Raw genomic sequence first — 12,882 nt, 5'->3', positions numbered from 1 at the left:
GACCCGGAAAGGTTAGCTGAGGAGTTCCCACTGTGGTGCAGTGGGTTAAGAATCCGATTGCCATGGCTTGGGTCACTGTGGAGGTGAGGGTTTGATCCCCAGCCCAGTGCGGTGGGTTAAAGGATCTGGCATTGCCACAGCTGGGTATAGGTCGAGGCTGTGGTTTGGATCAATCGCTGGCCACAAAAAAAAAAAAAAAAAAAAAAAGGCTGACTTGCCCTGGAGGAGTGCTAGGAAGGAAGGGGTGACCACAAATCAAACCCAGGCCTGCTGAAACCAAGGTCTGTGCTTTTCATCTGGCCACTGAACCATCATGGCATGTCAGCACTGGGCGGCCCCCATGGTCATTCTGTTCAATCTCCTTATTTCGCTGAAGAGGGAGCCAAGGCCTAGGAAAGTTGAGTGACTTTCCTACAAACACATAGCTGGCTCATAGGTTGTGTGATCTTATGTCAGAATCAGAGCAATAACTTTGGATTCTTCATCCCAGTGTCTGTCTTCCTACAAGAGCCTTTATTGACCCCAGGAGCATTATCTACTGAGCTCTTCCCCATCCAACCACAGCCACAGCCCAGAAGGGTCCAGTGTGGCCCTCCCATCCACAGGCCATAGGAATCTCCCTAACCCTCCACAGTGGCTGCCCCAGAAATACGCCAACAAGAACAGCTGGAAAGGAACAGCCCCTTGGAAGGGGACAGATTCAATGATGCTCTCTGCCTACACCACAGCCACAACAACACCAGATCCGAGCCACATCTGTGACCTACACCACAGCTCACAGCAACACCAGATCCTTAACCCACTGAGAGAGGCCAGGGATCGAACCCACATCTTCATGGATACTAGTAGGGTTCATTACCACTGAGCCACAACGGGAACGCCGCAATTTATTTATTTTTACCCTTAGTGGCGATGGAGACCCACAGGCCCTCCTATGCTTCTGATACATATTCAGGGAACTAAGCCACCAGCCTTGTCGGGTGTCCTTGCCACTCCCGTTCCCTCTCAGGTTCCAGGTATGAAGAGAAACCTCTGACCCTCACACAGAGAAGCCTAAGGGGCTCTAGCAGGAGGGAATCTCTTACCCCCTCCCCATCTTCCCCATCTTCCCATTTATTACTCATCCATATTCCTCATTTGAGGAGAAGGAAGGGCATAAAGACACTGATTAGATGCAAGACTAGATTCAGAGGTGGCTCTCTCACTGTCCCCCATCTGAGCCTGAGTGCAGTTGGAGGGGCTGAAGTTGTACTTGGGGCAGGCCTCTTTCTCCAAAAGGGGACTTTTGAAGGGGACTTGGAGACAGAAGAAGCACACCAGAGAATAAGGGCTGGGGGAGGTCTGTTCCTCCATGGAGGCAAACACATGGATGAGGCAGCTGGAGCTGAATCTGGCACCAGCCAGAGAGCATTCCAGGTGAGCAGTGGGGTTAAGGAACAGAAAGGTCCTGCAAGCATCTTTGCAATTCTTTTTTTTTTTTTTTTTTTTTGGTCACACCTGTAGCACATGGAATTCCTGGGGTCAGGGATCGAACCCACAACCACAGCAGAGACCCAAGCCCCTGCAGTGACAATGCCGGATCCTTAACCCCCTGCACCACAAGGGAATTCCGTATCTTTGCAATTCTGATGTCAGGGAAACATCGTGGAGATCGGCATTCAGTAATATTTGCAGAGAAGCTAACAAATATCAGCTGGGTTCTCCAGCTAATGGAATTTTGGCAACCGTGACCCCCTCTACCACCCCAGGTCCCAGTACCATCATGCAGGCAGCCCTCAAATCCTTGGGGTCCTGGTGGGCCCTCCATCTCTTCCCTTTTTAGGGTACCTGCTCTAGGCTTTCAGAAGATGCCCCAGATCAGAATTGTAGGAGAGGCATAGATATGCCCTTTAGATCCTTATACAGAAAAAGGATTTTACCAGGGAAGGTCAGAGCCAGGTCAATAGAGATCTCAAATTGTAAGAAGGCCATTGGGTTTCCCTCTCCAGCGATTGGATCACCAGCGGGGGTGGGGCCCATGGGAAGGCAGGAAATAAAAGGAGGTAAGCTCACCCTGCCTCCAGGCAGTCAAGGGTCAAGGTGACTTTTGACGTTCTTTCTAGACCCAGAATCCCACTTAAGATCCCTGTATGTGTTGTTTTCCCACCCAAACCCGTACACGCTCCTGCTCTCCCTAAGGAAGGTGGGCAAGAGATAGCTCTGTTAAAATTCCATATGGGGAAGAGGCCATCTGAAAGAGGCCAAGAGGAAGATACTGACCCCCCTAGAAATAAATCACCTAGCAGCAGGAGACCTCCATTCCAGAACAGAGTGCCAGGCTTGACACCTGGACACATGATGTCACCTGTTAAGAGCCTTACTATAAAATGGGGGAGATGATATTGGCGCCATCTACCTCGCATGAGCTGTGAAAGCCTGCGACCCCCGAGTGCACTGGTCAGAGGCAAGGGATAGTCGCCCTGGGCCTGTGTTGGGGCAGGGGTGGGGGGCATCTACACAACACTCCACCCAGTGTGTTTAACTCAGCTCTGGCGCGGGATTGTGGCCCACCAAACCTCTCTGAAGTCCGTGGAGTGGGTGAGGGGCATGCTGAGAGTTCGGCGGAGGCTGTGTCCATGGTTAACATATAAGCAGGTGCAGTCTGGGGCAGTGGGACATTCCCCGCCCCAGGGCCACATTCTTGAGGTCACAACAAGTGCAAACTTGTTATAACCTGTGTTGGAGCAGCAGGGGGCAGGAGGGCATGATGGGGGGATGGTGCTGAGCCCCGGGAGGCTGGCTGGCGAGGCTGGCAGCAGCGGTGCAAAGGGAAGGGGGTGGAGGGCAGGTGTGCAGGTGCATATGCAAGTGGTGGGTGCGGGTCTGTGATCTGCGCGCCTGAGCGGGCCTGCTGGGTCTGGGCACATCCGCTCCGTTGCGCGTATGGGAGCCGTGTGTGGGGCCGCATAGTGAGCGTGTGCCTGTGTGTCTCTGCATATATGAGCTGCGTGGTGGGAGGAGGAGGAGGCGGGCAGCCCTGAGCCGCGGCGGCCGGGCATGTGGAGCGGAGGAGTGGGCAGGCTGCGAGTGCCCCTTCCCCTTCGCAGGCCTCACGAAACCTGCATTCCAAGGCCATCCACAGACCGCCCCCTCCCCCTGTGAGCCAGGGCCTGTCCCCGCCCGTGCCCACCTCCCCGGTCTACCCAGAGAGAGGAGGTCGCCTCCCCCCATTCCCCCCTGGCCCTGGGCCCACTCCCCCGCGCTCGCCCGGCCCTCTGGACACTGCGGCGGGTGGGGGGAGGCTCTGAAAGCAGGTGACTGTTTGGGGGAACTCAGGGACAGAGCCCCCATTGTGCCCGCCCCGGAGCCGCCTCAATGGAGCTCTCGGGCACAAAGGGGCTTTGACAATGGGCAGGACATTAGTATGCAGAGCCAGCCCCTCGGCCCTCTCCCTGTCCTACAGCCCAGGGGCGGAGGGTGGGGGGATGCTGGCCTCGCGCGCCGGGTGGAGGTAGGGGGTGGGGCAGGGCTGAGGCTGAAGAGATCTTAGCCCACAGGGGCTCCCCTGGGGGCACTGCCCAGGAAACAGGGGAGGGAGACTAGACCAAGGCCCCCAAACCTGCCACTCGCCAGAAAGGACTTTCCAAGTGGAAAAAGCCACCGGGGCACCGGGAGGGCTGGGGGAGGGGCTGGGGGAGGCCAGGCTCCTCCGTCCCAGGCTGGACTCTGGAAAGAAGCACGTGGGCAGCCTGAGCCCCACCCACTTTGGGCCTCAGTTTTCCCATCTACTCAAAGAACTATGTGGGCAGGAGAGGAAAAAACGGAGCAATAGGGAACAAGGTCTCAAAACTAAGCCCGGCTTGTCTCAGAGAAGTCAGGCTTGAGGTCCGACCCTCCAGAACGCTTCTGCTTTGGGTTTGGGTTTGGGGTATTTGGGCTTCTGACAGTGTGGTGCCTGCAGCCTAGCCCAAGGAGATTTGACCGACAGACCAAAGAGCCGGGACCAGCTCCTCCCCAGTGTGTGTGTCCCTCCGTCCCATCTGTGAAGGGGCCCATCAGCCCCTCCCCCACAGCCACTGGCACCTTCAGCACCACCAGCTGCTTTTCCCAAGGTGCATGTACTGCCCTGTGGCACCACAGCACAAGGGGTAGGTTCAGAGCCGCTAGGAGAGGGACCAGGGGTCGGGAGTGCTGGGGGAGCTGAGAGGAGGTGACATCTGGGAAGGGGCCTGCGGGCAATGAGAGGGAAGGGGCACCACAGGAGAAGCAGCATTGCCCAATCACAGACTTCCTCTGCCCTGGGCCAGGAACCCTTTGGAGAGAGGGCTGTGGCCACTTTACAGAACTGCTCCCCACCGAGCAAGACAGAAAACCCTTCTGGGCTTAGGAATGTCTTCTCCTGGTTTTCAGTTGCTGTTGTGTCAGGAAGTCCTCCGGCTGCCTGCCCTCAACTCAAGACTTCCTGCTTGACTCTGTTGGCCCTGGAGGGCACACTTGGGATTGCTGGGGGAAAGGTAAGGTCTGCTCCACCCCACCCCAGGTCTTTGGGTTCCCCCCAACCCCCACTGCACCTCCCCCCACCACACACACTGAAAGTCAGGTGGGGAGAGGGTAAGGCTAGGAGTTAGAATTCCTGGGTTCAGGGCCCCACAACCCTGTTAACTTTTCCTGGGATCGTGCACAAGTTACTTTTCCTCTCTGGTTCAGGAAGTCCCCTTCTGCAATGTGAAAAGGGTCACTGCTGCATAGACCTGCCTTCTGGGCCCATGAGTAGTGGATTCAGGGGCAAGGCTCTGGAATTTAATAAGAGCTCACATTATTTAGAGCTATGCTAGGGCCTTTTCTAGTATTACATCATCCAATTCTTAACAATTCTAAAACGTAGGGACCATTTTAAAGCTCCATTTTATAGATGAGACAACCGAAGCACAGAGATGCTACTAATTTGCCCAAGGCCACACAGCAAGTCAATGATAGGACTGAGATGCAAGCTCAGTAGATGGTCTATCTCCAGAACCCACATGATTAATCACTATCACATGCTGCCTCCTTGGTAAAAACATTCCCAAGACTATGGGCAGCTGAAGGAGGTCAACCGGGATATTCAGATCACACAGGGTCTTTTTGAAACTGTTTTCTGAGGTCCCTCTAGATTAGCAATTCTTAAAGTGTGGTCCAGGGAGCCTGGGGGCTCCTGAGACCCTTCCAGAGGCTCTATGAGTTCAAAACTATCTTCATAATAATACTAATGCGTTATTTGCTTTTTTCTCTTTGATTCTTTCGTGAGTGTTCAGTAGAGTTTTCCAGAAGCTACACTGCAATATGATATTACAACCTATTGTATACAGAAGCAGTTATGCAATACCAACTGTCTTCTGTTAAGCCAGATATTAAAAATATTTGTGAAAAGTTGAGACAATGCCACTTACTAAACGTTTGTCTATTTTGAAGTATAGCTATTTTTCATTAAAAATGTCATTTAAGTTGACATGCAAAATGGGTTTTTTGTTGTTATTTTTATTTTTTTGTCTTTTTTTTTGGCATTTCTTGGGCCGCTCCTGAGGCATATGGAGGTTCACAGGCTAGGGGTCTAATCGGAGCTGTAGCCACCGGCCTATGCCAGAGGCACAGCAATGAAGTATCCGAGCCGCGTCTGCAACCTACACCACATCTCACGGCAACGCCGGATCGTTAACCCGCTGAGCAAGGGCAGGGATCGAACCCGCAACCTCATGGTTCCTAGTCGGATTCGTTAACCACTGCGCCACGACGGGAACTCCTGTTGTTATTTTTAAATGAATTAATTTTGCCAATTTTAAGTTTCCTCCCATTTCTAACCTATCAATAGATATAACCCACATTAACAAAAGCTTTTTGGAGTCTTCAATAATTTTTAAGATGTGAGGGGTCCTGGAGTTCCCATTGTGTCTCACTGGTAACAAACCCGACTAGGATCCATAAGGACACAGTTTTGAACCCTAGTCTTGGTCAGTGGGGTACAGATCCAGTGTTGCTGTGAGCTGTGGTGTAGGTCACAGACGTGGCTTGGATCTGGCATTGCTGTGGCTGCAGTGCAAGCTGGCAGCTGCAGCTCTGATTAGACCCTAGCTGGGAACTTCCATATGCTGTGGGTGCAGCCCTAAAAAAAAATTTTTTTTTAATAAATTTTTTAAAAAGCTGTGAGGGGTCCGGAGATCAATAAGTTCGAGAACCACTGCCCTACACTCAGACATCCTCACCCATTCCTCTTGCCAGTCACCCATGTCTTTTTCATCAGGGAGTCAACCAGGGAGATTTTGACTTGTGGAGAAGGTGTGTGCCCAGGTCTTGCTGTTGGGAGCAGGGTCAGGGGTGGAGCTGAGGGGACGGTCCCAGGGAGGGCATAATGCTAAGAGGTCAGGCTTACACACCACTTGAGAGCTACCCCCATGTGTATCCCAGCATGCAACCCCCCCCCGCCCCCCAGAAGTTTGCTCAAGACAACAGGGCTGTCCCAGACTGAACTCTGACCTCTACTCCTTTCCCACCCCAGAACCCCTTTTGACAAGCCCATCATCTGTCCGGAGAGAAAGGTTCTATGCACAGCCACATGGATTTTTGTATTGGGGCCAGCAGTGCTTAATCTGCTGCTTATAATCTTAGGGTGAAACTGTCTCCAGAGGGCGGGGAGTTTGGTGGTAGGAGAGGAGTTTCTCTGGGGGCTCCTTAGAGAGTTGGACAATAGGGTCTGACATTCACCATAGTCTAGAACACACCTAAGCCTCTAAAGTCAGAGCTCTCCCCCAGAATTAGTGACCAGAAAGGTCTCCTACCTAAAGTGAAGTTAGTCAGTAGGCACTCTGTGCCCTGAGAACAGAGGGGTCCAGGGAGGGAAGACTCCCTGTGCTTCAGGGAGTCCGCAACCTGCAGAGGTGTCGGCCCCACCCTAGAGGAGCCCCCCGCCAATGACGGAGACAGGATGTCCCCTCCAACATTACTGCTTCGGTGGCCATCCTGGGCAAAGTCATGGACACAAAGGACAAGGGACAGGCGGGATGGTGTGGAGAAGGGGTACAAGATGACAGAGCAGATAGAAACAGGAGGATGGGATTTGCAGGAGGGGTGGGCCTGTGTGAGGGCCCAGGGCTGAGGGGTGTGACTCAGGGATGGCCTTGGGGTATGCTTCCCTGGAAAAAGGGCAGAATAGATGGGGGTCCCAAAAGATGGGAGTGCTGAGGGGGTGGGGGAAAGACTGATATAAAGAATCTTGAAGAATGATTGGGAGTTTTCACTGAAAACCACCAGAGATGTCTGGATAGAAAAAAGGCAAAGGTTTAAATGGATGCTTCATGATTACAATTTCAGTGATAATTCCACGTGGAGTAGAGGGAGGAAATCAAGGGGAAAGAGGGGCGTGGTCAGGGAGGTCACTAAGGAGGCTGCTGGGCAGCCAGGCTGAAGGGATGGATTGGTGGGGGGGGGCGGGAGGAGCAGGTGCACACACCTGAGAGAAGAGCCAAAGATGCCAGCCTCTCTCTACTCCATATCCCACCCCTACCCCTCCATGGGCAGAGAGGGGGACAGGCAGGACCATGGAGGGGCAGGGGCGGGATATGGGGTAGAGAGAGGCTGGCATCTTTGTCTGAAAGAGACAAGATGCTCAGGATGGAGAAAGAGACTGTTAGGGAAGCTCAACACCTCTGTGACATTTATCAAATCTGAGCTGAAGGCGGGACATCTGCTTGGTGAAAACACAGGGAAAGAAGGGACCAGGGGCGTGGAGACCCAGGCTCAGGTGATGACCAGCCTGTTGGAATGAAGTCAGGAACCTCATCTTTAATGAAAATTCTCCCACATTCCCAAACTCCAGAAGCGAGGAGGGGTAGACACTTTGGACAGACCTCAGACAAGACGCGAGGAAAGGCTGGGGGCAGGCCCAGGAGCCGGGCAAGATGAAGGAGTAGAAAGAGTCACAGAGGTAGGAGAACTGAAACAGCCAACAACTGCACTTTTCAATTTTAACAAGTTGACCACCATTCCAAGCCCTTTAAAAATAGACTCTTTTTGGGGGCTGGGGGGAGGGGCAGTCCCCACACAAGGCATACAGAAGTTCCCAGGGTAGGGGATGAATTGGAGCTGCAGCTGCCAGCCTACGCCACGGCCACAGCAAGAGAGGATCTGAGCTGTGTCTGCGACCTACACCACAGCTCACTGCAATGCCAGATCCTTAACCCACCATGCGAGGCCAAGGATCGAACCCGCACCTTCATGGTTCCTAGTCAGGTTCGTAACCTGATGAGCCACAACAGGACGTCCAAATATGGACTCTTTTAATCCACAACTACAGTGAGCCCCGTTACAAGGATGAGGAGACATGTGTAGCTACTTCCAGGATTTTCAACCCAGGAAGTCTGACTCCAAGGCTGTGAACTTAACCACTGGGACAGCGCCATACAGCTGAACCTTCCCTCCAAAAGAGGCCTCTTGACCACTGTTTCAAGAATCCCTGTCCTGGAGTTCCCGACGTGGTGCAGTGGTTAACGAATCCAATTAGGAACCATGAGGTTGCAAGTTCAATCCCCGGCCTCACTCAGCAGGTTAAGGATCTGGCCTTGCTGTGGCTGTGGCGTAGGCCAGCAGCTACAGCTCTGATTGGACCTCTAGCCTGGGAACCTACCTCCATGTGCCATGGGTGCAGCCCTAGAGGTAAAAAAAGAATCCCTGTCCTTCTCTGAACTTCGCAACTCCCCTCAGAAGCCTTAATAATGGGCTTTTTTGGTTTGGGGGTTGGGGTTTTATTTGGGTCCAGAAGGTGGTCTCCCTCTTTTGTTTCAGACATCTTTCTTCATATGGGACCTGCTTCCTGAAGTCTAGCCTAAGTCCTTCCAGCGGCAGCCTCAACCCTTCCCCCAGGTCTCCTGCCATTGGAAGGGGAGCAGAAGGGCCAAACCCACTCCTTCTGTGCTCCGCCTTTTTCGGGGCCTGGGGTGCCTGTCAGTCTTCTCAAGGCTCTGCTTCTCCAGCCTCTTTCTCCAGGCTACGCAGTTCACTTCTTACTCCTTTTCTGCATTCCAGAGGCAGCCCACCCTTCTCCCCACCACCTCAAATCCAGCTCCCAGCTGGCAGACACCCACGGGAGAGTTCTTCCCATAATCCTACTCTCTTTGCCCTTTCAAGTTTCTGATGGGGGAAGGGGATGAAGAGGGGCACTCAGATGCATTGTCCCCATGAACATGGTGACAGCCTGGAAAGCAAATTGGACGAAGGGAGAAAAGTATTGAACTCAGCCTGTGGGAGAGACAGGGTGATGTGGTAAATGCTGAAAGCTCTGATTCCCAGGAGCCGCCCCTGCCAATCACCCTTCCTTGGGTGCTTAAACACTTGGATTCCATATCTCCCATCTCCCTAACCTTTCTGCAGTTTCCTCTTAACATTGCCTTGGACTATCCCTTCTCTCTGCCCCTTCCAGGGCCTCACTACCATCCTGGACAACTTGGCCTCAGCCTGGACAGTAGCACTGACCAGTCAGGCAAGAGAAGAATCTAGGCCGGGGGCAGGGGAGGGAGAGTGGAGGGTTTTTTTTCCTTCCGTCCCAAATAACCCTTGGCAGGAAAGTTGAGGGGCTCCATTGCCCAATGTCTCTTTCCCTCCCCTCAGACGCCAGAGAATTCGGCCTATCTTCCATCTTGTGTGCAGAAACCAAGCATTTTGCTAAAAGGCGTAGCAGGCATTTTCTCCTTTGGAGAAGTGGGTTTTTCTATATGACTCACCAGCTCCCCCATCCCTAAAACCCTTGTTCCACCAATCCCACCTTTTTTTTCTTCTTCTTCTGTCTTTGTAGGGCTGCACCCACTGCACATAGAGGTTTCCAGGCTAGGGGTCCAATCGGAGCTACAGCTGCCAGCCTACACCACAGCCACAGCAACGCAGGATTCGACCGAACTACACCACAGCTCATAGCAACACTGGATCCTTAACCCACTGAGCGAGGCCAGAGGTCGAACCCCCGTCCTCATGGTTACTGGTCGGGTTCATTACCACTGAGCCCTGACGGGAACTCCCCACCAATCCCACCTTGACCCCAGAGGACTTCATCTAAGCCCACCTAGATCCCAGTGTCCCAGCCTCTCTGGTCCCTAGGGAGGTCGGGAGAAGGTGGCACCAGGCCCTCCCCTTCTCACCCAAGCCAACCAAGCTGGAGCTACAAAGGAGCAAAGGTGCAAGTGTAGGGATGGGGCAAGTTCAGGAGATGGGGGATGCCAGTGGGCATGGGCGTCCATAGATAGATGTGGGGCAGATGTTGGGGAGACTTTTTTTTTTTTCCCTCAGTGTAGGGGGCAGCACTGGGATTCTGCATTAGAACCACAGAAGGATGGGACCATAACCCTGCCCCCCCCCCCGACCCCCTCCACTCAGTGGAGTCATTGCCATTTGATATCCACTGAGACAAGTTGGCTGCTCAGCTCCGGGTGGGGGGGTGGGGATGGCTCAGAAAACAGCAGCTCCTTTCAGGACCCAGGTTGGCAAGGGCTTTGGGAGGCTGGACTGGCCCAGATCACCCCCCAACACCCCCTCTCTCCCTCCCTCGCCACCACCACCAAAGGACTGGAGGGCGGGGAAAAGGAGTTGGCACTGCCTGGGCCATGCCTATTGCCTCCGCAGACCAGCCCTGGCCCCTCTCCCTGGCATGATGCCTTCCTTCCCCCTCCTCCCTCGTTTCCTCCTCCCTGATGAACTAGCTCTAAGCCAGGACACCTGGTTCCTTCCGTACTTGGTCCCCCCATACCCAGTCGATACCACAAGAAATTAACAATCCCTGGCCATCAGCACTGGATGATGCCCATCGTCAGGCCAGGAATATGTAACAGAATAGAAATCCTGGGAGATAGGGAGAGGGTTTCAAGAGGAAACTAAGTGGAACTCAGTGGTGCCTGCAGGGGGCTGGTTTTCTGATCCTCACTCCAGGACCTCCTCACCCCTAAACAAGTATCACTCCTCAGAGAAGGGCACCAGATCTCACACATCATCTCCCTCCCACCCGGAAATACCTAAAGCAGTCCTGGAGGGTGGCGGGGCCGGGGGGGGGGGGGGGGGGGGGGGGGGGGAGGCGCGAGGGGCAGTTGTCAGAATTCAAGCACCACAGCCAAGGCAGACAGGTCCAAAATGTTTAACCAAAATTTATATCGATAAGCAACTGGATCAAGTTTTAAGCCTAGGTCCCCTTTGGCGTCCAAATTTGTACTGGCTTCTTCATATCCCCACTTCCCCATCTGCCTCACTCTGCCTTCATTAACAAGAATGAGATCTTAAGATATTCTAGAGGCCGTAATCCCACTTTTCCCCAGTTTGGTCCTTCTATCCATCCCAGGGCTCAGCTCTCTTCCCTCAAATCAGGAAGTTCCAACCTTCATCTCTTTCCTAACACAGGTGTCCTTGGCAACTTCCTGGTGGGGAGGAGGGGGTGGGGAAGGGGCAGCTCATCTGGAGGGTGGATGTTATGGAAGCCAATTTGCCCTTCTTATTCTAGCAGAAGTGGCCCGGCTGTTCACCTCTTGGGGATCTCAGTGTGAAACAGCTCTGTGTGTGTGTGTGCGTGTGTGTGTGTGTGTGTGTGCGTGTGTTGGGGAGTGCATGTAGTCATGGGGAGGGGTGCCTTGAAGTTTGAATGGAGGGAAGAAACTGCACGGGCAGGGGTCCCGGTAACACCAGGCTGCTCCATCTCCCTAATCTGAGCTGTAGGTGTTTTCCTCCCATGTGTGAACAAGTGATCAGTGGGTGTCACTATATGAGTGTCACAGTGTGGGGAGGGGGAAAGGGGCTGGGCATGGGAGTGGGAGTACCCTGACGATCCTGGGAAGAGGGGGCGCTGTCTGGAGTGCCTGCGGGGGTGCATGGTTATATGTGGTGGTCACTGTATTTGTCGGAGGGCTGTGATGTAACTGCAGGTCTGGGCAGTGGGGAGAGAGGGGCATTAGGAAAGCCCCTTCCTTCGCCTAAAGTGCTGAAGTGACCAGCTTGGGTAAAGTTCTCTTCTTGAAGAGCCCGTCCCAGAAGGGTCCGTTTGGGGCCGCCCATGGCGGGAGGCTGGGGAATAAGACTGCACCGCTGAAGCCAGCCAGGGTAGGGGCTGAGGGGCTGGGAACCCCGCTATCTCTGGAAAATGAGGTGACAGGACCCCGGCCGGGGCGGCAGTGCTCCTTCATCAGAGCCAGGGTCTTACCTTGGACCTGGGGTGGAGCGGCCCCTCGGTTGGGCAGCGGGACAGACGGACGGACGAGGCGGGCAGGCGTGAGGAACGGAGCTGTGCGACGGGCAGGGCCGGGACTCTTAAACCCGGAGCTGGGATCAGATAAGGGCTGGTCCGGGGGCCGGGGCCGGGGTCGGGCCGGCCGGGGGCAGAGCTGGGCCGGGCCGGGCCGCCCCCTCCCTCCGCAGCGCAGAGCCAAACTTTGCGTGAATGGAGGGACTTGGAGGGGGGCCGGGCGGACGCCAATGGGAATGTGGAGCGCCAGGCCTGAGCTGCTGGGATTGGAGGGGCTTGGGCAGGGGGCGGGGCGGAGGGACAACGAAGTGGAGCCCAGACAGCTGGGGGAGCAGGGCAGAAAGCAACACCCAAAGACAGAGACCCAGACAGACTCAGGGAGAAAAGAGATGGAAGACGATAGGCGAAAGCGATAGAAGCCGAGCTGGCAAGATGACAGGAGAAAAGAAAAGGAAGAAAAAGGAAGCCGTCTTGTCGGGGATGGGGAACGAGAGCGGGAGCCGGCAGGGGCGGGCCTGGGGTCGAGTTAATGAGGTGGAAATGAATTCAGGGCCGGCCCAGTGGCCCTACTGGCAGCGCCAAAGGGGCAGGCTCCTGGGGGCTACGGGGTTATAGCCTTCGGCACGATATCCATGCAGGTTTCTAAACGCTGGGTGCAGTCC

General features: G+C 54.4%; 1 protein-coding gene across 1 annotated transcript in view; it reads right to left on the bottom strand.

The window, feature by feature from the left end:
* The window catches only part of KCNJ10 (potassium voltage-gated channel subfamily J member 10), a 35,451-nt gene extending 23,029 nt beyond the window's left edge, over positions 1-12,422 (bottom strand). Inside the window, exon 1 of the mRNA XM_005663208.3 lies at positions 12,179-12,422. The gene's annotated coding sequence lies outside the window, so the exon portion shown is untranslated. The remainder of the gene's footprint in view (positions 1-12,178) is intronic.

Source organism: Sus scrofa, chromosome 4 (genome assembly GCF_000003025.6).
Source record: "Sus scrofa isolate TJ Tabasco breed Duroc chromosome 4, Sscrofa11.1, whole genome shotgun sequence".
Lineage (NCBI taxonomy): Eukaryota > Metazoa > Chordata > Mammalia > Artiodactyla > Suidae > Sus > Sus scrofa.
This window is presented reverse-complemented; position numbering and strand designations above follow the sequence as displayed.